The sequence below is a fragment of the Triturus cristatus genome, chromosome 5_2 (assembly GCF_964204655.1).
Source record: "Triturus cristatus chromosome 5_2, aTriCri1.1, whole genome shotgun sequence".
In the NCBI taxonomy this organism is placed as follows: domain Eukaryota; kingdom Metazoa; phylum Chordata; class Amphibia; order Caudata; family Salamandridae; genus Triturus; species Triturus cristatus.
In genome coordinates, this window is record NC_140588.1 from 554,617,869 (window position 1) to 554,639,844 (window position 21,976).

Here is a 21,976-nt window from a genome sequence, read left to right on the forward strand (position 1 = left end):
TGTATGCATCTATACATACGTATGCGTTCATACGCATCAGTATAAAACATTGATATTAGGTTTTTTCTAGACCAAATTCTAAAAAATGAGTTACACAGTGAATCTCATAATTGTAGTAGGTCCCACCGAGATTTGAACTCGGATCGCTGGATTCAGAGTCCAGAGTGCTAACCATTACACCATGGAACCCTGTCACACAAGAGTGCCTTTTCCATTGAGACAAAAGAGAGCGCATCAGTGATGTCCTTCTCTTATATTGATAAAAAGATATCTCATTTGAATGGTCATAGTGGATAGAGATTTAATGTGATTTGATTCTTTTCAGCTGTATTCTCTATAAAAGTGTTAAATATTCAAATGTTTATCTGAATATAAAAGTTATATCACAATGTTCATCTTTGCCTGTAGCATAATAAAACAGTCTACATTTCCAGACTACTGAAGCAATGTCTCTGTCTCCTGCATGGGTGGCTCGATAGAGCAATGGTTGGCAATTTGGACTTTGCATCCAATGATCCGATTTGAAACCTTGGAGGGACTTTTTTTATTACTCTTGACCTTTTCCATTTCTTCATCTTTGTTCATTGATAGCTCAAATCCAACACCAGTAGGTTGAAAGAGTCAATTATTGAATGCTTTCAAAATGTCCATCAGCTTGAACAAGTTACATCAATACAAACTTTACAATACTTTGACATCAAATTTCTTCACAAAGTAGTTAGCCATTATAAAATCATATCCTGATTTTCTCAAACGCATTTCAGACGGGTGATTCACAGCATCACTTTTTTAAGCTTTCCCGCTATTGATAAGGCGAAAATAGCACATTTTGAATGAGAAGTTTCCTTCAATCAAACATAGAGGAACCCAAATGATGATCTCATTCAGCTAGTAAAAATGTTGTTTTATATTAGTATGGAAATCGTGAAAAGAAAATGTTTTTCATGCTGATTTACAACAGTTGATCTCCAATCGTAAAATATAAGCTTTTGGTCGGAGGCATGACAGGTACTGATCAAATTCTCATTTTTGAACTTCATTCACAAATCATATGATATGCTTTGTATACATCAACTGTATTGTTGGATCAATAATGAGTAAAAAGTGACTATCTCAATTTCAGGACATATAAAAGAGAAAGAAGTAGAAACTCATGTTTCAAATGCTGAGAGGCAACAACTGTTCATGATTTTCACCTCCACTAATTAAATTTATTTTTATAATCTATATGTTTATATGTTCCTATAAATATACAGAGACATATAGCTATATATACAGAGATACATATGTACAGGTTGATTTTTACATGTTTATAAGTAAATGTGATGTTGTTCCAAATAAAACTTCTAAGAACTGAATGGAAAAGAAAATTGTAATGTTCAGATAAGTCCCACTGAAATTTGTACTCAGATCCCTGTTTTCAGAGTCCAGAGTGCTAACCACGACACCATCCACCCTCCCGTACCAGGGTGAGCTTTCCATTTTGACAGAAGAGATTTGCCTCAGGGGGCAACTTATCTTTCATTGAAAAATATTATCTCACATAAAAACCACTGTTCAACAGAGTTATAACGTTATTTGAGTCTTTTGGGCAACATCCTTCCCCAACATAGTTCAATATGCAAAAGTTTACCAGAATAGGAAAGCAATCCAATTCAGTTTCTCTTTGACAGTAGAATATTAAAAACTTTGACATTTCCACATTGCTGCAGCAGTTTGCACTCCTTTCACATGGGAGGTTCCATGGTGTAATGGTTAGCACTTTGGACTTTGAATCCAATGATCCGAGTTCAAATCTCGGTGGGACCATTTTATGACTCTTGACCAAATCATTTTCTTTCAAGTGTATTCATTAATATCACATATCTAATACCGGTAGGGTGAAAAATTAATTTATTGATTATACTCTAAAAGTTTACTAGATGTGAGCAAATAATAGAATTTTTACAATACCTGGAAACTAAATGGCTCAAAATAATGAGAGATTTTACAAACTCACTCTGGTTTCTCAAACTCATCACAGGGGCCTGATGCACGACATTACTTTTTAAAATCTTACTGTTATTGATAAGGGGAACAAGGAACTTTTTAATTGCAAAGCATTCATTAAAACAAAACTTGAGGAGTCAAACTTTGTATTACGGGGACCGAAGATGTGCAGTTTGAATAATAATCTTGAAATTCAGACGTACAAAGATTTTACACACTGATTTTCAACAGTAAATCCACAACCAATAAAGTTGAATCTTTTGAAACACATGTCAAAGGTGTGAATCTGAAATTCACTTTCAAAGAAATTCACAATGAAATGCACTGTGTAAGTCCAGCATGTTGTCAGCTAAGAAATCAGCAAAAATGAACTATCTCATTACTGGCCATATAGATGAGAAAGGAAAATAAACTCATGTTTACAATGTGGATGTGAAAGAACAGTTTCTAGGTTCAGCTTCAATATTTATGTTTATGAATAATTGATATGTTCATATTGTCTAACAGCTATCTAGATGGATAAAGCTATGTATGCATCTATACATACTTATGCGTTCATACGCATCAGTATAAAACATTGATATTAGGTTTTTTCTAGACCAAATTCTAAAAAATGAGTTAAACAGTGAATCTCATAATTGTAGTAGGTCCCACTGAGATTTGAACTCGGATCGCTGGATTCAGAGTGCTAACCATTACACCATGGAACCCTCTCACACAAGAGTGCCTTTTCCATTGAGACAAAAGAGAGCGCATCAGTGATGTCCTTCTCTTATATTGATAAAAAGATATCTCATTTGAATGGTCATAGTGGATAGAGATTTAATGTGATTTGATTCTTTTCAGCTATATTCTCTATAAAAGTGTTAAATATTCAAATGTTTATCTGAATATAAAAGTTATATCACAATGTTCATCTTTGCCTGTAGCATAATAAAACAGTCTACATTTCCAGACTACTGAAGCAATGTCTCTGTCTCCTGCATGGGTGGCTCGATAGAGCAATGGTTGGCAATTTGGACTTTGCATCCAATGATCCGATTTGAAACCTTGGAGGGACTGTTTTTATTACTCTTGACCTTTTCCATTTCTTCATCTTTGTTCATTGATAGCTCAAATCCAACACCAGTAGGTTGAAAGAGTCAATTATTGAATGCTTTCAAAATGTCCATCAGCTTGAACAAGTTACATCAATACAAACTTTACAATACTTTGACATCAAATTTCTTCACAAAGTAGTTAGCCATTATAAAATCATATCCTGATTTTCTCAAACGCATTTCAGACGGGTGATTCACAGCATCACTTTTTTAAGCTTTCCCGCTATTGATAAGGCGAAAATAGCACATTTTGAATGAGAAGTTTTCTTCAATCAAACATAGAGGAACCCAAATGATGATCTCATTCAGCTAGTAAAAATGTTGTTTTATATTAGTATGGAAATCGTGAAAAGAAAATGTTTTTCATGCTGATTTACAACAGTTGATCTCCAATCGTAAAATATAAGCTTTTGGTCGGATGCATGACAGGTACTGATCAAATTCTCATTTTTGAACTTCATTCACAAATCATATGATTTGCTTTGTATACATCAACTGTATTGTTGGATCAATAATGAGTAAAAAGTGACTATCTCAATTTCAGGACATATAAAAGAGAAAGAAGTAGAAACTCATGTTTCAAATGCTGAGAGGCAACAACTGTTCATGATTTTCACCTCCACTAATTATATTTATTTTTATAATCTATATGTTTATATGTTCCTATAAATATACAGAGACATATAGCTATATATACAGAGATACATATGTACAGGTTGATTTTTACATGTTTATAAGTAAATGTGATGTTGTTCCAAATAAAACTTCTAAGAACTGAATGGAAAAGAAAATTGTAATGTTCAGATAAGTCCCACTGAAATTTGTACTCAGATCCCTGTTTTCAGAGTCCAGAGTGCTAACCACGACACCATCCACCCTCCCGTACCAGGGTGAGCTTTCCATTTTGACAGAAGAGATTTGCCTCAGGGGGCAACTTATCTTTCATTGAAAAATATTATCTCACATAAAAACCACTGTTCAACAGAGTTATAACGTTATTTGAGTCTTTTGGGCAACATCCTTCCCCAACATAGTTCAATATGCAAAAGTTTACCAGAATAGGAAAGCAATCCAATTCAGTTTCTCTTTGACAGTAGAATATTAAAAACTTTGACATTTCCACATTGCTGCAGCAGTTTGCACTCCTTTCACATGGGAGGTTCCATGGTGTAATGGTTAGCACTTTGGACTTTGAATCCAATGATCCGAGTTCAAATCTCGGTGGGACCATTTTATGACTCTTGACCAAATCATTTTCTTTCAAGTGTATTCATTAATATCACATATCTAATACCGGTAGGGTGAAAAATTAATTTATTGATTATACTCTAAAAGTTTACTAGATGTGAGCAAATAATAGAATTTTTACAATACCTGGAAACTAAATGGCTCAAAATAATGAGAGATTTTACAAACTCACTCTGGTTTCTCAAACTCATCACAGGGGCCTGATGCACGACATTACTTTTTAAAATCTTACTGTTATTGATAAGGGGAACAAGGAACTTTTTAATTGCAAAGCATTCATTAAAACAAAACTTGAGGAGTCAAACTTTGTATTACGGGGACCGAAGATGTGCAGTTTGAATAATAATCTTGAAATTCAGACGTACAAAGATTTTACACACTGATTTTCAACAGTAAATCCACAACCAATAAAGTTGAATCTTTTGAAACACATGTCAAAGGTGTGAATCTGAAATTCACTTTCAAAGAAATTCACAATGAAATGCACTGTGTAAGTCCAGCATGTTGTCAGCTAAGAAATCAGCAAAAATGAACTATCTCATTACTGGCCATATAGATGAGAAAGGAAAATAAACTCATGTTTACAATGTGGATGTGAAAGAACAGTTTCTAGGTTCAGCTTCAATATTTATGTTTATGAATAATTGATATGTTCATATTGTCTAACAGCTATCTAGATGGATAAAGCTATGTATGCATCTATACATACTTATGCGTTCATACGCATCAGTATAAAACATTGATATTAGGTTTTTTCTAGACCAAATTCTAAAAAATGAGTTAAACAGTGAATCTCATAATTGTAGTAGGTCCCACTGAGATTTGAACTCGGATCGCTGGATTCAGAGTGCTAACCATTACACCATGGAACCCTCTCACACAAGAGTGCCTTTTCCATTGAGACAAAAGAGAGCGCATCAGTGATGTCCTTCTCTTATATTGATAAAAAGATATCTCATTTGAATGGTCATAGTGGATAGAGATTTAATGTGATTTGATTCTTTTCAGCTGTATTCTCTATAAAAGTGTTAAATATTCAAATGTTTATCTGAATATAAAAGTTATATCACAATGTTCATCTTTGCCTGTAGCATAATAAAACAGTCTACATTTCCAGACTACTGAAGCAATGTCTCTGTCTCCTGCATGGGTGGCTCGATAGAGCAATGGTTGGCAATTTGGACTTTGCATCCAATGATCCGATTTGAAACCTTGGAGGGACTTTTTTTATTACTCTTGACCTTTTCCATTTCTTCATCTTTGTTCATTGATAGCTCAAATCCAACACCAGTAGGTTGAAAGAGTCAATTATTGAATGCTTTCAAAATGTCCATCAGCTTGAACAAGTTACATCAATACAAACTTTACAATACTTTGACATCAAATTTCTTCACAAAGTAGTTAGCCATTATAAAATCATATCCTGATTTTCTCAAACGCATTTCAGACGGGTGATTCACAGCATCACTTTTTTAAGCTTTCCCGCTATTGATAAGGCGAAAATAGCACATTTTGAATGAGAAGTTTCCTTCAATCAAACATAGAGGAACCCAAATGATGATCTCATTCAGCTAGTAAAAATGTTGTTTTATATTAGTATGGAAATCGTGAAAAGAAAATGTTTTTCATGCTGATTTACAACAGTTGATCTCCAATCGTAAAATATAAGCTTTTGGTCGGAGGCATGACAGGTACTGATCAAATTCTCATTTTTGAACTTCATTCACAAATCATATGATATGCTTTGTATACATCAACTGTATTGTTGGATCAATAATGAGTAAAAAGTGACTATCTCAATTTCAGGACATATAAAAGAGAAAGAAGTAGAAACTCATGTTTCAAATGCTGAGAGGCAACAACTGTTCATGATTTTCACCTCCACTAATTATATTTATTTTTATAATCTATATGTTTATATGTTCCTATAAATATACAGAGACATATAGCTATATATACAGAGATACATATGTACAGGTTGATTTTTACATGTTTATAAGTAAATGTGATGTTGTTCCAAATAAAACTTCTAAGAACTGAATGGAAAAGAAAATTGTAATGTTCAGATAAGTCCCACTGAAATTTGTACTCAGATCCCTGTTTTCAGAGTCCAGAGTGCTAACCACGACACCATCCACCCTCCCGTACCAGGGTGAGCTTTCCATTTTGACAGAAGAGATTTGCCTCAGGGGGCAACTTATCTTTCATTGAAAAATATTATCTCACATAAAAACCACTGTTCAACAGAGTTATAACGTTATTTGAGTCTTTTGGGCAACATCCTTCCCCAACATAGTTCAATATGCAAAAGTTTACCAGAATAGGAAAGCAATCCAATTCAGTTTCTCTTTGACAGTAGAATATTAAAAACTTTGACATTTCCACATTGCTGCAGCAGTTTGCACTCCTTTCACATGGGAGGTTCCATGGTGTAATGGTTAGCACTTTGGACTTTGAATCCAATGATCCGAGTTCAAATCTCGGTGGGACCATTTTATGACTCTTGACCAAATCATTTTCTTTCAAGTGTATTCATTAATATCACATATCTAATACCGGTAGGGTGAAAAATTAATTTATTGATTATACTCTAAAAGTTTACTAGATGTGAGCAAATAATAGAATTTTTACAATACCTGGAAACTAAATGGCTCAAAATAATGAGAGATTTTACAAACTCACTCTGGTTTCTCAAACTCATCACAGGGGCCTGATGCACGACATTACTTTTTAAAATCTTACTGTTATTGATAAGGGGAACAAGGAACTTTTTAATTGCAAAGCATTCATTAAAACAAAACTTGAGGAGTCAAACTTTGTATTACGGGGACCGAAGATGTGCAGTTTGAATAATAATCTTGAAATTCAGACGTACAAAGATTTTACACACTGATTTTCAACAGTAAATCCACAACCAATAAAGTTGAATCTTTTGAAACACATGTCAAAGGTGTGAATCTGAAATTCACTTTCAAAGAAATTCACAATGAAATGCACTGTGTAAGTCCAGCATGTTGTCAGCTAAGAAATCAGCAAAAATGAACTATCTCATTACTGGCCATATAGATGAGAAAGGAAAATAAACTCATGTTTACAATGTGGATGTGAAAGAACAGTTTCTAGGTTCAGCTTCAATATTTATGTTTATGAATAATTGATATGTTCATATTGTCTAACAGCTATCTAGATGGATAAAGCTATGTATGCATCTATACATACTTATGCGTTCATACGCATCAGTATAAAACATTGATATTAGGTTTTTTCTAGACCAAATTCTAAAAAATGAGTTAAACAGTGAATCTCATAATTGTAGTAGGTCCCACTGAGATTTGAACTCGGATCGCTGGATTCAGAGTGCTAACCATTACACCATGGAACCCTCTCACACAAGAGTGCCTTTTCCATTGAGACAAAAGAGAGCGCATCAGTGATGTCCTTCTCTTATATTGATAAAAAGATATCTCATTTGAATGGTCATAGTGGATAGAGATTTAATGTGATTTGATTCTTTTCAGCTATATTCTCTATAAAAGTGTTAAATATTCAAATGTTTATCTGAATATAAAAGTTATATCACAATGTTCATCTTTGCCTGTAGCATAATAAAACAGTCTACATTTCCAGACTACTGAAGCAATGTCTCTGTCTCCTGCATGGGTGGCTCGATAGAGCAATGGTTGGCAATTTGGACTTTGCATCCAATGATCCGATTTGAAACCTTGGAGGGACTTTTTTTATTACTCTTGACCTTTTCCATTTCTTCATCTTTGTTCATTGATAGCTCAAATCCAACACCAGTAGGTTGAAAGAGTCAATTATTGAATGCTTTCAAAATGTCCATCAGCTTGAACAAGTTACATCAATACAAACTTTACAATACTTTGACATCAAATTTCTTCACAAAGTAGTTAGCCATTATAAAATCATATACTGATTTTCTCAAACGCATTTCAGACGGGTGATTCACAGCATCACTTTTTTAAGCTTTCCCGCTATTGATAAGGCGAAAATAGCACATTTTGAATGAGAAGTTTTCTTCAATCAAACATAGAGGAACCCAAATGATGATCTCATTCAGCTAGTAAAAATGTTGTTTTATATTAGTATGGAAATCGTGAAAAGAAAATGTTTTTCATGCTGATTTACAACAGTTGATCTCCAATCGTAAAATATAAGCTTTTGGTCGGATGCATGACAGGTACTGATCAAATTCTCATTTTTGAACTTCATTCACAAATCATATGATTTGCTTTGTATACATCAACTGTATTGTTGGATCAATAATGAGTAAAAAGTGACTATCTCAATTTCAGGACATATAAAAGAGAAAGAAGTAGAAACTCATGTTTCAAATGCTGAGAGGCAACAACTGTTCATGATTTTCACCTCCACTAATTATATTTATTTTTATAATCTATATGTTTATATGTTCCTATAAATATACAGAGACATATAGCTATATATACAGAGATACATATGTACAGGTTGATTTTTACATGTTTATAAGTAAATGTGATGTTGTTCCAAATAAAACTTCTAAGAACTGAATGGAAAAGAAAATTGTAATGTTCAGATAAGTCCCACTGAAATTTGTACTCAGATCCCTGTTTTCAGAGTCCAGAGTGCTAACCACGACACCATCCACCCTCCCGTACCAGGGTGAGCTTTCCATTTTGACAGAAGAGATTTGCCTCAGGGGGCAACTTATCTTTCATTGAAAAATATTATCTCACATAAAAACCACTGTTCAACAGAGTTATAACGTTATTTGAGTCTTTTGGGCAACATCCTTCCCCAACATAGTTCAATATGCAAAAGTTTACCAGAATAGGAAAGCAATCCAATTCAGTTTCTCTTTGACAGTAGAATATTAAAAACTTTGACATTTCCACATTGCTGCAGCAGTTTGCACTCCTTTCACATGGGAGGTTCCATGGTGTAATGGTTAGCACTTTGGACTTTGAATCCAATGATCCGAGTTCAAATCTCGGTGGGACCATTTTATGACTCTTGACCAAATCATTTTCTTTCAAGTGTATTCATTAATATCACATATCTAATACCGGTAGGGTGAAAAATTAATTTATTGATTATACTCTAAAAGTTTACTAGATGTGAGCAAATAATAGAATTTTTACAATACCTGGAAACTAAATGGCTCAAAATAATGAGAGATTTTACAAACTCACTCTGGTTTCTCAAACTCATCACAGGGGCCTGATGCACGACATTACTTTTTAAAATCTTACTGTTATTGATAAGGGGAACAAGGAACTTTTTAATTGCAAAGCATTCATTAAAACAAAACTTGAGGAGTCAAACTTTGTATTACGGGGACCGAAGATGTGCAGTTTGAATAATAATCTTGAAATTCAGACGTACAAAGATTTTACACACTGATTTTCAACAGTAAATCCACAACCAATAAAGTTGAATCTTTTGAAACACATGTCAAAGGTGTGAATCTGAAATTCACTTTCAAAGAAATTCACAATGAAATGCACTGTGTAAGTCCAGCATGTTGTCAGCTAAGAAATCAGCAAAAATGAACTATCTCATTACTGGCCATATAGATGAGAAAGGAAAATAAACTCATGTTTACAATGTGGATGTGAAAGAACAGTTTCTAGGTTCAGCTTCAATATTTATGTTTATGAATAATTGATATGTTCATATTGTCTAACAGCTATCTAGATGGATAAAGCTATGTATGCATCTATACATACTTATGCGTTCATACGCATCAGTATAAAACATTGATATTAGGTTTTTTCTAGACCAAATTCTAAAAAATGAGTTAAACAGTGAATCTCATAATTGTAGTAGGTCCCACTGAGATTTGAACTCGGATCGCTGGATTCAGAGTGCTAACCATTACACCATGGAACCCTCTCACACAAGAGTGCCTTTTCCATTGAGACAAAAGAGAGCGCATCAGTGATGTCCTTCTCTTATATTGATAAAAAGATATCTCATTTGAATGGTCATAGTGGATAGAGATTTAATGTGATTTGATTCTTTTCAGCTATATTCTCTATAAAAGTGTTAAATATTCAAATGTTTATCTGAATATAAAAGTTATATCACAATGTTCATCTTTGCCTGTAGCATAATAAAACAGTCTACATTTCCAGACTACTGAAGCAATGTCTCTGTCTCCTGCATGGGTGGCTCGATAGAGCAATGGTTGGCAATTTGGACTTTGCATCCAATGATCCGATTTGAAACCTTGGAGGGACTTTTTTTATTACTCTTGACCTTTTCCATTTCTTCATCTTTGTTCATTGATAGCTCAAATCCAACACCAGTAGGTTGAAAGAGTCAATTATTGAATGCTTTCAAAATGTCCATCAGCTTGAACAAGTTACATCAATACAAACTTTACAATACTTTGACATCAAATTTCTTCACAAAGTAGTTAGCCATTATAAAATCATATCCTGATTTTCTCAAACGCATTTCAGACGGGTGATTCACAGCATCACTTTTTTAAGCTTTCCCGCTATTGATAAGGCGAAAATAGCACATTTTGAATGAGAAGTTTTCTTCAATCAAACATAGAGGAACCCAAATGATGATCTCATTCAGCTAGTAAAAATGTTGTTTTATATTAGTATGGAAATCGTGAAAAGAAAATGTTTTTCATGCTGATTTACAACAGTTGATCTCCAATCGTAAAATATAAGCTTTTGGTCGGATGCATGACAGGTACTGATCAAATTCTCATTTTTGAACTTCATTCACAAATCATATGATTTGCTTTGTATACATCAACTGTATTGTTGGATCAATAATGAGTAAAAAGTGACTATCTCAATTTCAGGACATATAAAAGAGAAAGAAGTAGAAACTCATGTTTCAAATGCTGAGAGGCAACAACTGTTCATGATTTTCACCTCCACTAATTATATTTATTTTTATAATCTATATGTTTATATGTTCCTATAAATATACAGAGACATATAGCTATATATACAGAGATACATATGTACAGGTTGATTTTTACATGTTTATAAGTAAATGTGATGTTGTTCCAAATAAAACTTCTAAGAACTGAATGGAAAAGAAAATTGTAATGTTCAGATAAGTCCCACTGAAATTTGTACTCAGATCCCTGTTTTCAGAGTCCAGAGTGCTAACCACGACACCATCCACACTCCCGTACCAGGGTGAGCTTTCCATTTTGACAGAAGAGATTTGCCTCAGGGGGCAACTTATCTTTCATTGAAAAATATTATCTCACATAAAAACCACTGTTCAACAGAGTTATAACGTTATTTGAGTCTTTTGGGCAACATCCTTCCCCAACATAGTTCAATATGCAAAAGTTTACCAGACTAGGAAAGCAATCCAATTCAGTTTCTCTTTGACAGTAGAATATTAAAAACTTTGACATTTCCACATTGCTGCAGCAGTTTGCACTCCTTTCACTTGGGAGGTTCCATGGTTTAATGGTTAGCACTTTGGACTTTGAATCCAATGATCCGAGTTCAAATCTCGGTGGGACCATTTTATGACTCTTGACCAAATCATTTTCTTTCAAGTGTATTCATTAATTTCACATATCTAATACCGGTAGGGTGAAAAATTAATTTATTGATTATACTCTAAAAGTTTACTAGATGTGAGCAAATAATAGAATTTTTTCAATACCTGGAAACTAAATGGCTCAAAATAATGAGAGATTTTACAAACTCACTCTGGTTTCTCAAACTCATCACAGGGGCTTGATGCACGACATTACTTTTTAAAATCTTACTGTTATTGATAAGGGGAACAAGGAACTTTTTAATTGCAAAGCATTCATTAAAACAAAACTTGAGGAGTCAAACTTTGTATTACGGGGACCGAAGATGTGCAGTTTGAATAATAATCTTGAAATTCAGACGTACAAAGATTTTACACACTGATTTTCAACAGTAAATCCACAACCAATAAAGTTGAATCTTTTGAAAGACATGTCAAAGGTGTGAATCTGAAATTCACTTTCAAAGAAATTCACAATGAAATGCACTGTGTAAGTCCAGCATGTTGTCAGCTAAGAAATCAGCAAAAATGAACTATCTCATTACTGGCCATATAGATGAGAAAGGAAAATAAACTCATGTTTACAATGTGGATGTGAAAGAACAGTTTCTAGGTTCAGCTTCAATATTTATGTTTATGAATAATTGATATGTTCATATTGTCTAACAGCTATCTAGATGGATAAAGCTATGTATGCATCTATACATACTTATGCGTTCATACGCATCAGTATAAAACATTGATATTAGGTTTTTTCTAGACCAAATTCTAAAAAATGAGTTACACAGTGAATCTCATAATTGTAGTAGGTCCCACCGAGATTTGAACTCGGATCGCTGGATTCAGAGTCCAGAGTGCTAACCATTACACCATGGAACCCTGTCACACAAGAGTGCCTTTTCCATTGAGACAAAAGAGAGCGCATCAGTGATGTCCTTCTCTTATATTGATAAAAAGATATCTCATTTGAATGGTCATAGTGGATAGAGATTTAATGTGATTTGATTCTTTTCAGCTGTATTCTCTATAAAAGTGTTAAATATTCAAATGTTTATCTGAATATAAAAGTTATATCACAATGTTCATCTTTGCCTGTAGCATAATAAAACAGTCTACATTTCCAGACTACTGAAGCAATGTCTCTGTCTCCTGCATGGGTGGCTCGATAGAGCAATGGTTGGCAATTTGGACTTTGCATCCAATGATCCGATTTGAAACCTTGGAGGGACTTTTTTTATTACTCTTGACCTTTTCCATTTCTTCATCTTTGTTCATTGATAGCTCAAATCCAACACCAGTAGGTTGAAAGAGTCAATTATTGAATGCTTTCAAAATGTCCATCAGCTTGAACAAGTTACATCAATACAAACTTTACAATACTTTGACATCAAATTTCTTCACAAAGTAGTTAGCCATTATAAAATCATATCCTGATTTTCTCAAACGCATTTCAGACGGGTGATTCACAGCATCACTTTTTTAAGCTTTCCCGCTATTGATAAGGCGAAAATAGCACATTTTGAATGAGAAGTTTCCTTCAATCAAACATAGAGGAACCCAAATGATGATCTCATTCAGCTAGTAAAAATGTTGTTTTATATTAGTATGGAAATCGTGAAAAGAAAATGTTTTTCATGCTGATTTACAACAGTTGATCTCCAATCGTAAAATATAAGCTTTTGGTCGGAGGCATGACAGGTACTGATCAAATTCTCATTTTTGAACTTCATTCACAAATCATATGATATGCTTTGTATACATCAACTGTATTGTTGGATCAATAATGAGTAAAAAGTGACTATCTCAATTTCAGGACATATAAAAGAGAAAGAAGTAGAAACTCACGTTTCAAATGCTGAGAGGCAACAACTGTTCATGATTTTCACCTCCACTAATTATATTTATTTTTATAATCTATATGTTTATATGTTCCTATAAATATACAGAGACATATAGCTATATATACAGAGATACATATGTACAGGTTGATTTTTACATGTTTATAAGTAAATGTGATGTTGTTCCAAATAAAACTTCTAAGAACTGAATGGAAAAGAAAATTGTAATGTTCAGATAAGTCCCACTGAAATTTGTACTCAGATCCCTGTTTTCAGAGTCCAGAGTGCTAACCACGACACCATCCACCCTCCCGTACCAGGGTGAGCTTTCCATTTTGACAGAAGAGATTTGCCTCAGGGGGCAACTTATCTTTCATTGAAAAATATTATCTCACATAAAAACCACTGTTCAACAGAGTTATAACGTTATTTGAGTCTTTTGGGCAACATCCTTCCCCAACATAGTTCAATATGCAAAAGTTTACCAGAATAGGAAAGCAATCCAATTCAGTTTCTCTTTGACAGTAGAATATTAAAAACTTTGACATTTCCACATTGCTGCAGCAGTTTGCACTCCTTTCACATGGGAGGTTCCATGGTGTAATGGTTAGCACTTTGGACTTTGAATCCAATGATCCGAGTTCAAATCTCGGTGGGACCATTTTATGACTCTTGACCAAATCATTTTCTTTCAAGTGTATTCATTAATATCACATATCTAATACCGGTAGGGTGAAAAATTTATTTATTGATTATACTCTAAAAGTTTACTAGATGTGAGCAAATAATAGAATTTTTTCAATACCTGGAAACTAAATGGCTCAAAATAATGAGAGATTTTACAAACTCACTCTGGTTTCTCAAACTCATCACAGGGGCCTGATGCACGACATTACTTTTTAAAATCTTACTGTTATTGATAAGGGGAACAAGGAACTTTTTAATTGCAAAGCATTCATTAAAACAAAACTTGAGGAGTCAAACTTTGTATTACGGGGACCGAAGATGTGCAGTTTGAATAATAATCTTGAAATTCAGACGTACAAAGATTTTACACACTGATTTTCAACAGTAAATCCACAACCAATAAAGTTGAATCTTTTGAAACACATGTCAAAGGTGTGAATCTGAAATTCACTTTCAAAGAAATTCACAATGAAATGCACTGTGTAAGTCCAGCATGTTGTCAGCTAAGAAATCAGCAAAAATGAACTATCTCATTACTGGCCATATAGATGAGAAAGGAAAATAAACTCATGTTTACAATGTGGATGTGAAAGAACAGTTTCTAGGTTCAGCTTCAATATTTATGTTTATGAATAATTGATATGTTCATATTGTCTAACAGCTATCTAGATGGATAAAGCTATGTATGCATCTATACATACTTATGCGTTCATACGCATCAGTATAAAACATTGATATTAGGTTTTTTCTAGACCAAATTCTAAAAAATGAGTTAAACAGTGAATCTCATAATTGTAGTAGGTCCCACTGAGATTTGAACTCGGATCACTGGATTCAGAGTGCTAACCATTACACCATGGAACCCTCTCACACAAGAGTGCCTTTTCCATTGAGACAAAAGAGAGCGCATCAGTGATGTCCTTCTCTTATATTGATAAAAAGATATCTCATTTGAATGGTCATAGTGGATAGAGATTTAATGTGATTTGATTCTTTTCAGCTATATTCTCTATAAAAGTGTTAAATATTCAAATGTTTATCTGAATATAAAAGTTATATCACAATGTTCATCTTTGCCTGTAGCATAATAAAACAGTCTACATTTCCAGACTACTGAAGCAATGTCTCTGTCTCCTGCATGGGTGGCTCGATAGAGCAATGGTTGGCAATTTGGACTTTGCATCCAATGATCCGATTTGAAACCTTGGAGGGACTTTTTTTATTACTCTTGACCTTTTCCATTTCTTCATCTTTGTTCATTGATAGCTCAAATCCAACACCAGTAGGTTGAAAGAGTCAATTATTGAATGCTTTCAAAATGTCCATCAGCTTGAACAAGTTACATCAATACAAACTTTACAATACTTTGACATCAAATTTCTTCACAAAGTAGTTAGCCATTATAAAATCATATCCTGATTTTCTCAAACGCATTTCAGACGGGTGATTCACAGCATCACTTTTTTAAGCTTTCCCGCTATTGATAAGGCGAAAATAGCACATTTTGAATGAGAAGTTTTCTTCAATCAAACATAGAGGAACCCAAATGATGATCTCATTCAGCTAGTAAAAATGTTGTTTTATATTAGTATGGAAATCGGGAAAAGAAAATGTTTTTCATGCTGATTTACAACAGTTGATCTCCAATCGTAAAATATAAGCTTTTGGTCGGAGGCATGACAGGTACTGATCAAATTCTCATTTTTGAACTTCATTCACAAATCATATGATTTGCTTTGTATACATCAACTGTATTGTTGGATCAATAATGAGTAAAAAGTGACTATCTCAATTTCAGGACATATAAAAGAGAAAGAAGTAGAAACTCATGTTTCAAATGCTGAGAGGCAACAACTGTTCATGATTTTCACCTCCACTAATTATATTTATTTTTATAATCTATATGTTTATATGTTCCTATAAATATACAGAGACATATAGCTATATATACAGAGATACATATGTACAGGTTGATTTTTACATGTTTATAAGTAAATGTGATGTTGTTCCAAATAAAACTTCTAAGAACTGAATGGAAAAGAACATTGTAATGTTCAGATAAGTCCCACTGAAATTTGTACTCAGATCCCTGTTTTCAGAGTCCAGAGTGCTAACCACGACACCATCCACACTCCCGTACCAGGGTGAGCTTTCCATTTTGACAGAAGAGATTTGCCTCAGGGGGCAACTTATCTTTCATTGAAAAATATTATCTCACATAAAAACCACTGTTCAACAGAGTTATAACGTTATTTGAGTCTTTTGGGCAACATCCTTCCCCAACATAGTTCAATATGCAAAAGTTTACCAGACTAGGAAAGCAATCCAATTCAGTTTCTCTTTGACAGTAGAATATTAAAAACTTTGACATTTCCACATTGCTGCAGCAGTTTGCACTCCTTTCACATGGGAGGTTCCATGGTTTAATGGTTAGCACTTTGGACTTTGAATCCAATGATCCGAGTTCAAATCTCGGTGGGACCATTTTATGACTCTTGACCAAATCATTTTCTTTCAAGTGTATTCATTAATTTCACATATCTAATACCGGTAGGGTGAAAAATTAATTTATTGATTATACTCTAAAAGTTTACTAGATGTGAGCAAATAATAGAATTTTTTCAATACCTGGAAACTAAATGGCTCAAAATAATGAGAGATTTTACAAACTCACTCTGGTTTCTCAAACTCATCACAGGGGCTTGATGCACGACATTACTTTTTAAAATCTTACTGTTATTGATAAGGGGAACAAGGAACTTTTTAATTGCAAAGCATTCATTAAAACAAAACTTGAGGAGTCAAACTTTGTATTACGGGGACCGAAGATGTGCAGTTTGAATAATAATCTTGAAATTCAGACGTACAAAGATTTTACACACTGATTTTCAACAGTAAATCCACAACCAATAAAGTTGAATCTTTTGAAAGACATGTCAAAGGTGTGAATCTGAAATTCACTTTCAAAGAAATTCACAATGAAATGCACTGTGTAAGTCCAGCATGTTGTCAGCTAAGAAATCAGCAAAAATGAACTATCTCATTACTGGCCATATAGATGAGAAAGGAAAATAAACTCATGTTTACAATGTGGATGTGAAAGAACAGTTTCTAGGTTCAGCTTCAATATTTATGTTTATGAATAATTGATATGTTCATATTGTCTAACAGCTATCTAGATGGATAAAGCTATGTATGCATCTATACATACGTATGCGTTCATACGCATCAGTATAAAACATTGATATTAGGTTTTTTCTAGACCAAATTCTAAAAAATTAGTTACACAGTGAATCTCATAATTGTAGTAGGTCCCACCGAGATTTGAACTCGGATCGCTGGATTCAGAGTCCAGAGTGCTAACCATTACACCATGGAACCCTGTCACACAAGAGTGCCTTTTCCATTGAGACAAAAGAGAGCGCATCAGTGATGTCCTTCTCTTATATTGATAAAAAGATATCTCATTTGAATGGTCATAGTGGATAGAGATTTAATGTGATTTGATTCTTTTCAGCTGTATTCTCTATAAAAGTGTTAAATATTCAAATGTTTATCTGAATATAAAAGTTATATCACAATGTTCATCTTTGCCTGTAGCATAATAAAACAGTCTACATTTCCAGACTACTGAAGCAATGTCTCTGTCTCCTGCATGGGTGGCTCGATAGAGCAATGGTTGGCAATTTGGACTTTGCATCCAATGATCCGATTTGAAACCTTGGAGGGACTTTTTTTATTACTCTTGACCTTTTCCATTTCTTCATCTTTGTTCATTGATAGCTCAAATCCAACACCAGTAGGTTGAAAGAGTCAATTATTGAATGCTTTCAAAATGTCCATCAGCTTGAACAAGTTACATCAATACAAACTTTACAATACTTTGACATCAAATTTCTTCACAAAGTAGTTAGCCATTATAAAATCATATCCTGATTTTCTCAAACGCATTTCAGATGGGTGATTCACAGCATCACTTTTTTAAGCTTTCCCGCTATTGATAAGGCGAAAATAGCACATTTTGAATGAGAAGTTTTCTTCAATCAAACATAGAGGAACCCAAATGATGATCTCATTCAGCTAGTAAAAATGTTGTTTTATATTAGTATGGAAATCGTGAAAAGAAAATGTTTTTCATGCTGATTTACAACAGTTGATCTCCAATCGTAAAATATAAGCTTTTGGTCGGAGGCATGACAGGTACTGATCAAATTCTCATTTTTGAACTTTATTCACAAATCATATGATATGCTTTGTATACATCAACTGTATTGTTGGATCAATAATGAGTAAAAAGTGACTATCTCAATTTCAGGACATATAAAAGAGAAAGAAGTAGAAACTCATGTTTCAAATGCTGAGAGGCAACAACTGTTCATGATTTTCACCTCCACTAATTATATTTATTTTTATAATCTATATGTTTATATGTTCCTATAAATATACAGAGACATATAGCTATATATACAGAGATACATATGTACAGGTTGATTTTTACATGTTTATAAGTAAATGTGATGTTGTTCCAAATAAAACTTCTAAGAACTGAATGGAAAAGAACATTGTAATGTTCAGATAAGTCCCACTGAAATTTGTACTCAGATCCCTGTTTTCAGAGTCCAGAGTGCTAACCACGACACCATCCACACTCCCGTACCAGGGTGAGCTTTCCATTTTGACAGAAGAGATTTGCCTCAGGGGGCAACTTATCTTTCATTGAAAAATATTATCTCACATAAAAACCACTGTTCAACAGAGTTATAACGTTATTTGAGTCTTTTGGGCAACATCCTTCCCCAACATAGTTCAATATGCAAAAGTTTACCAGACTAGGAAAGCAATCCAATTCAGTTTCTCTTTGACAGTAGAATATTAAAAACTTTGACATTTCCACATTGCTGCAGCAGTTTGCACTCCTTTCACATGGGAGGTTCCATGGTTTAATGGTTAGCACTTTGGACTTTGAATCCAATGATCCGAGTTCAAATCTCGGTGGGACCATTTTATGACTCTTGACCAAATCATTTTCTTTCAAGTGTATTCATTAATTTCACATATCTAATACCGGTAGGGTGAAAAATTAATTTATTGATTATACTCTAAAAGTTTACTAGATGTGAGCAAATAATAGAATTTTTTCAATACCTGGAAACTAAATGGCTCAAAATAATGAGAGATTTTACAAACTCACTCTGGTTTCTCAAACTCATCACAGGGGCTTGATGCACGACATTACTTTTTAAAATCTTACTGTTATTGATAAGGGGAACAAGGAACTTTTTAATTGCAAAGCATTCATTAAAACAAAACTTGAGGAGTCAAACTTTGTATTACGGGGACCGAAGATGTGCAGTTTGAATAATAATCTTGAAATTCAGACGTACAAAGATTTTACACACTGATTTTCAACAGTAAATCCACAACCAATAAAGTTGAATCTTTTGAAAGACATGTCAAAGGTGTGAATCTGAAATTCACTTTCAAAGAAATTCACAATGAAATGCACTGTGTAAGTCCAGCATGTTGTCAGCTAAGAAATCAGCAAAAATGAACTATCTCATTACTGGCCATATAGATGAGAAAGGAAAATAAACTCATGTTTACAATGTGGATGTGAAAGAACAGTTTCTAGGTTCAGCTTCAATATTTATGTTTATGAATAATTGATATGTTCATATTGTCTAACAGCTATCTAGATGGATAAAGCTATGTATGCATCTATACATACGTATGCGTTCATACGCATCAGTATAAAACATTGATATTAGGTTTTTTCTAGACCAAATTCTAAAAAATTAGTTACACAGTGAATCTCATAATTGTAGTAGGTCCCACCGAGATTTGAACTCGGATCGCTGGATTCAGAGTCCAGAGTGCTAACCATTACACCATGGAACCCTGTCACACAAGAGTGCCTTTTCCATTGAGACAAAAGAGAGCGCATCAGTGATGTCCTTCTCTTATATTGATAAAAAGATATCTCATTTGAATGGTCATAGTGGATAGAGATTTAATGTGATTTGATTCTTTTCAGCTGTATTCTCTATAAAAGTGTTAAATATTCAAATGTTTATCTGAATATAAAAGTTATATCACAATGTTCATCTTTGCCTGTAGCATAATAAAACAGTCTACATTTCCAGACTACTGAAGCAATGTCTCTGTCTCCTGCATGGGTGGCTCGATAGAGCAATGGTTGGCAATTTGGACTTTGCATCCAATGATCCGATTTGAAACCTTGGAGGGACTTTTTTTATTACTCTTGACCTTTTCCATTTCTTCATCTTTGTTCATTGATAGCTCAAATCCAACACCAGTAGGTTGAAAGAGTCAATTATTGAATGCTTTCAAAATGTCCATCAGCTTGAACAAGTTACATCAATACAAACTTTACAATACTTTGACATCAAATTTCTTCACAAAGTAGTTAGCCATTATAAAATCATATCCTGATTTTCTCAAACGCATTTCAGACGGGTGATTCACAGCATCACTTTTTTAAGCTTTCCCGCTATTGATAAGGCGAAAATAGCACATTTTGAATGAGAAGTTTTCTTCAATCAAACATAGAGGAACCCAAATGATGATCTCATTCAGCTAGTAAAAATGTTGTTTTATATTAGTATGGAAATCGTGAAAAGAAAATGTTTTTCATGCTGATTTACAACAGTTGATCTCCAATCGTAAAATATAAGCTTTTGGTCGGATGCATGACAGGTACTGATCAAATTCTCATTTTTGAACTTCATTCACAAATCATATGATTTGCTTTGTATACATCAACTGTATTGTTGGATCAATAATGAGTAAAAAGTGACTATCTCAATTTCAGGACATATAAAAGAGAAAGAAGTAGAAACTCATGTTTCAAATGCTGAGAGGCAACAACTGTTCATGATTTTCACCTCCACTAATTATATTTATTTTTATAATCTATATGTTTATATGTTCCTATAAATATACAGAGACATATAGCTATATATACAGAGATACATATGTACAGGTTGATTTTTACATGTTTATAAGTAAATGTGATGTTGTTCCAAATAAAACTTCTAAGAACTGAATGGAAAAGAAAATTGTAATGTTCAGATAAGTCCCACTGAAATTTGTACTCAGATCCCTGTTTTCAGAGTCCAGAGTGCTAACCACGACACCATCCACACTCCCGTACCAGGGTGAGCTTTCCATTTTGACAGAAGAGATTTGCCTCAGGGGGCAACTTATCTTTCATTGAAAAATATTATCTCACATAAAAACCACTGTTCAACAGAGTTATAACGTTATTTGAGTCTTTTGGGCAACATCCTTCCCCAACATAGTTCAATATGCAAAAGTTTACCAGACTAGGAAAGCAATCCAATTCAGTTTCTCTTTGACAGTAGAATATTAAAAACTTTGACATTTCCACATTGCTGCAGCAGTTTGCACTCCTTTCACATGGGAGGTTCCATGGTTTAATGGTTAGCACTTTGGACTTTGAATCCAATGATCCGAGTTCAAATCTCGGTGGGACCATTTTATGACTCTTGACCAAATCATTTTCTTTCAAGTGTATTCATTAATTTCACATATCTAATACCG

The 21,976-nt window shown here is 33.7% G+C and overlaps 9 non-coding genes across 9 annotated transcripts; 5 read left to right on the plus strand and 4 right to left on the minus strand.

The window, feature by feature from the left end:
* Positions 1 to 117: 117 nt before the first annotated feature.
* On the minus strand, positions 118 to 189 carry TRNAQ-CUG (transfer RNA glutamine (anticodon CUG)). Its single transcript has one exon. It is a non-coding gene; the product is annotated as a tRNA-Gln (tRNA).
* A 1,548-nt stretch (positions 190 to 1,737) lies between these two features.
* On the plus strand, positions 1,738 to 1,809 carry TRNAQ-UUG (transfer RNA glutamine (anticodon UUG)). Its single transcript has one exon. It is a non-coding gene; the product is annotated as a tRNA-Gln (tRNA).
* A 2,438-nt stretch (positions 1,810 to 4,247) lies between these two features.
* TRNAQ-UUG (transfer RNA glutamine (anticodon UUG)) lies at positions 4,248 to 4,319 on the plus strand. The gene has a single exon. It is a non-coding gene; the product is annotated as a tRNA-Gln (tRNA).
* Positions 4,320 to 6,757: 2,438 nt separating this feature from the next.
* On the plus strand, positions 6,758 to 6,829 carry TRNAQ-UUG (transfer RNA glutamine (anticodon UUG)). Its single transcript has one exon. It is a non-coding gene; the product is annotated as a tRNA-Gln (tRNA).
* Positions 6,830 to 9,267: 2,438 nt separating this feature from the next.
* TRNAQ-UUG (transfer RNA glutamine (anticodon UUG)) lies at positions 9,268 to 9,339 on the plus strand. The gene has a single exon. It is a non-coding gene; the product is annotated as a tRNA-Gln (tRNA).
* Positions 9,340 to 12,674: 3,335 nt separating this feature from the next.
* Positions 12,675 to 12,746, minus strand: TRNAQ-CUG (transfer RNA glutamine (anticodon CUG)). Its single transcript has one exon. It is a non-coding gene; the product is annotated as a tRNA-Gln (tRNA).
* Positions 12,747 to 14,294: 1,548 nt separating this feature from the next.
* TRNAQ-UUG (transfer RNA glutamine (anticodon UUG)) lies at positions 14,295 to 14,366 on the plus strand. Its single transcript has one exon. It is a non-coding gene; the product is annotated as a tRNA-Gln (tRNA).
* A 3,335-nt stretch (positions 14,367 to 17,701) lies between these two features.
* Positions 17,702 to 17,773, minus strand: TRNAQ-CUG (transfer RNA glutamine (anticodon CUG)). Its single transcript has one exon. It is a non-coding gene; the product is annotated as a tRNA-Gln (tRNA).
* A 2,445-nt stretch (positions 17,774 to 20,218) lies between these two features.
* Positions 20,219 to 20,290, minus strand: TRNAQ-CUG (transfer RNA glutamine (anticodon CUG)). The gene has a single exon. It is a non-coding gene; the product is annotated as a tRNA-Gln (tRNA).
* Positions 20,291 to 21,976: the final 1,686 nt, after the last annotated feature.